The sequence below is a fragment of the Pongo pygmaeus genome, chromosome 6 (genome assembly GCF_028885625.2).
Source record: "Pongo pygmaeus isolate AG05252 chromosome 6, NHGRI_mPonPyg2-v2.0_pri, whole genome shotgun sequence".
NCBI lineage: Eukaryota > Metazoa > Chordata > Mammalia > Primates > Hominidae > Pongo > Pongo pygmaeus.
This window is the reverse complement of record NC_072379.2, coordinates 12117319-12120347: the sequence shown is the minus strand read 5'-3', so window position 1 is coordinate 12120347 and position 3029 is coordinate 12117319. Positions and strand designations below refer to the sequence as shown.

Below are 3029 nucleotides of genomic sequence, written 5' to 3'. Positions count from 1 at the left end.
CCACACACAGAGCTGCCTGCCACGTCCCTTCTCTCTATCTCTCAGGTACACACCTGAGAGTATTTTGTAAAAGTCCCCACCCCACCCTCACTGTTTCCAAATTGGGGACAACACAAAGCAGAACAAAACGAAAAGAAATGCCCCCATCCAAGTGGCCTTTCTCTGGGTGTTACTGGGGGACCGTCCCTCCAGCCGCCAAGCCCACGTGAGCTCCAGGGGGGTGCATTCCAGCCGGGACAGGGTGGCTGTGCAGCCCTCTGGAGCCCCCGGGCAGCCCCAAGCGGCCAATGTTGCCCCTGGAGGCACAGCCCGGAGGAGCCTCGAGCCCCCATAACTCCAGCCCAGGGACCCTTCCCAGCCTCTGCAGAGGGACAGGGTACCCGGCCATAAGACAGGACCCTGGGCATTTCTTCAACCTGTGCAGTGAGGCGTTCTTTTTACTTAAAAAAAAAAAAAAAAGTTTAGGCACTTCCCAGGGTGGGAGACTGAGGGAGTGCCCCACCCACTCTTCAGGAGTCCAGTGGGCAAAGCACAGCATTGAGTTGAGAAGAGGAGAGGCGCACTGGGCATCAATAACTTAAAAAAGGGGGGGAAATGTCAGTCCCCAAGTCTCCATGCCTTTCGTGATGAAGAAGAAAAGAAGCAGGGAAGAGAAAGAAAAAGCATGGGGGGTTGGAAGGACAGCCGCGGGAGGCTGCGGGGTGGGGACCCCCATGCTGGCTGGCAAGGGGCTCCGTGAGGCCCAGAGTCGCTGGGGACACGGGGCACACGTGTGTTTTAGGTTTCGTTGGGTTTTTTTTCTTTTTTTTTTTTTTAGAAAAAAGCGAACCATAAGTCAAGGCCAGAAAAAGGCTGCCTTTGACGTTGACAAAAGGTGAGAAGGTGCGCGAAGTGTGCGGATAAATATACATCCCCTGATAACTGTGAAATAAAAACTATTTGTTTTAAAAAAACAAAAAAAAAAATCCTCCGCGGGCAGAGGCCCCCGCCCGGGCTCAGCAGCGCCGCCTGGCTGGCAGCCGCGGGCTGGGTGTGAAGGAAGGTTTGTCCGGGCCCTTGTCTCCGTCCGGTCTCCCTGGGTCTGGGCTCTTTCAGACCAGGTTGTACTCCTTGAGGCTGAGCCGCAGGATGGTGTCCTTCACGGCCACGAATACGAAGCGGATGTTCCTCGTGTCGGTGACGCACGCGAAGTGGGAGTCGATGATCTTGTCGCTGTCGGAGTTCAGGTCCACGAACATCTTCAGGATGAACTCGCGCGCCGCCTGGGCGTCCTGCTGGGGCCCGTCGAACTCGGCGAAGTAGTCCACCAGGTGCGAGTACAGGATATTGTCCTCCAGCAGGTCCTTTTTGTTGAGGAAGAGGATGACGGAGGAGTTCTGGAACCAGGGGTAGTCGATGATGGTCCGGAACAGGGCTTTGCTCTCCTCCATCCGGTTCTCGCTGTCCGACTCCACCAGGACTTGGTCATATTTACTGAGGGCGACGAGAAACAGGATGGACGTCAGGTTCTCAAAGCAGTGGATCCACTTCCTCTGCGCCGACCGCTGTCCCCCAACATCCACCATCCTGAAGAGGATGTTCTCCAGGTCGAAAGATGCCGGTGGTGGGCACGAGGACCCGCAGCACGTCCTGCCGGGTGGGCAGGCAGCTCGAGGTGGCGATGCAGTCCGCGTCGGTCACGCAGTACTTGGCCGAGTCCGAGAGCTGGTACTCGCGCCTGCGGTCGTAGCACTCCTGGATGCCGGGGTCGTCCCACAGGGTCTTGATGGCGCTGACGTACCGATGCTCAAAGGTGGCCACCTTCTCCACGTCCACCTCTCGGATCAGGAGCGCAATGGCCTTGTTCTGCTCCTACTTGTAGAGGATCTTCAGCGTCTCCATGGCCCGGATCATGGCCTGCATGGAGGTGAAAATGTTCTGGTAGAGGAGCTTGGTGAAGCCCCGCTTGTCCTCCTCCGAGTAGCTGGCGCCATGGATGATGCGCATGTGCTGGATGAAGGTGCTCTTCCCGCTCTCGCCTGTGCGGAGCAGCAGTAGCTTGAGCTGGCGCCGGGAGTCGCGCTTGTCCCCCGCAGCTGCTTCTGGATCTCGGCGTTGATCCGCTTGGACTCCTTCACCTCATCGCTCAGGCAACACGCCATCATGGACTCCAGAGTCGTCGTCCCGGACCCGGCCGCCACCCACCGGCCCCCGGCCCGGCTCTGGCGGGAGCCGCCTTGGCCGCCGCCCGCCTCGGCCCTCAGGCCTCAGCCCCGGGCACTCGGCCGCCGGCCGGCCCACCCCGCCCCGCCTCGGCCGCTGCATGCGAGCCGCCAGGTCCCCGCTGCGGCAGCGCCAGTCGCGGACTCCGCGCGGCCGTTTAGCCTGCGCCGCCGCCGTAGCCCCCGCCAACCGTAGCCACTGCAACCGAGCGACAGCACCCGACTTGGTTTTTTTTTGTTTTTGTTTTTGTTTTTTGAGACGGAGTCTCACTCACTCTGTTGCCCAGGCTGGAGTGCAGTGGCGCGATCTCGGCTCACTGCAATCTCTGCCTCCTGGGTTCCAGCGATTCTCCTGCCTCAGCCTCCCAAGTAACTGGGATTACAGCCGCCAGCCACCACACCTGGCTCATTTTTTTGTATGTTTAGGAGAGACAGCGTTTCACCGTGTTAGCCAGGATGGTCTCGATCTCCTGACCTCGTGATCCGCCCGCCTGGGCCTCCCAAAGTGCTGGGATTACAGGTGTAAGCCACCGTGCCTGGCCTTAGGGCACAGAATTAATGCGGTGTGAAAGGAAGTGCATCTAGCCCAGCCCCCCGCTGATGGATTCATCTACATTCACACAGACAAGGTTGTGAGTTCAGGATGAGTTGCTATTATTTACAAAGTGATAACATTTCCACTTGAAATCATGGTCCTGTGCATTCATTCACTCCTCTAACTTTTCAAATAAGGAGGCAGTGACTAGAGGCCCTGCCCCACCGCCCCCACAGCAAATGTCATGAGAATTTCAGGTCCATCCTGACAACCATCCCCTCTCAGTGCCCGGG

General features: G+C 58.4%; 1 pseudogene; it reads right to left on the bottom strand.

Annotated features, from left to right (window-relative positions):
• Positions 1-1091: 1091 nt before the first annotated feature.
• LOC129041197 (guanine nucleotide-binding protein subunit alpha-11-like) lies at positions 1092-2155 on the bottom strand (annotated as a pseudogene).
• Positions 2156-3029: the final 874 nt, after the last annotated feature.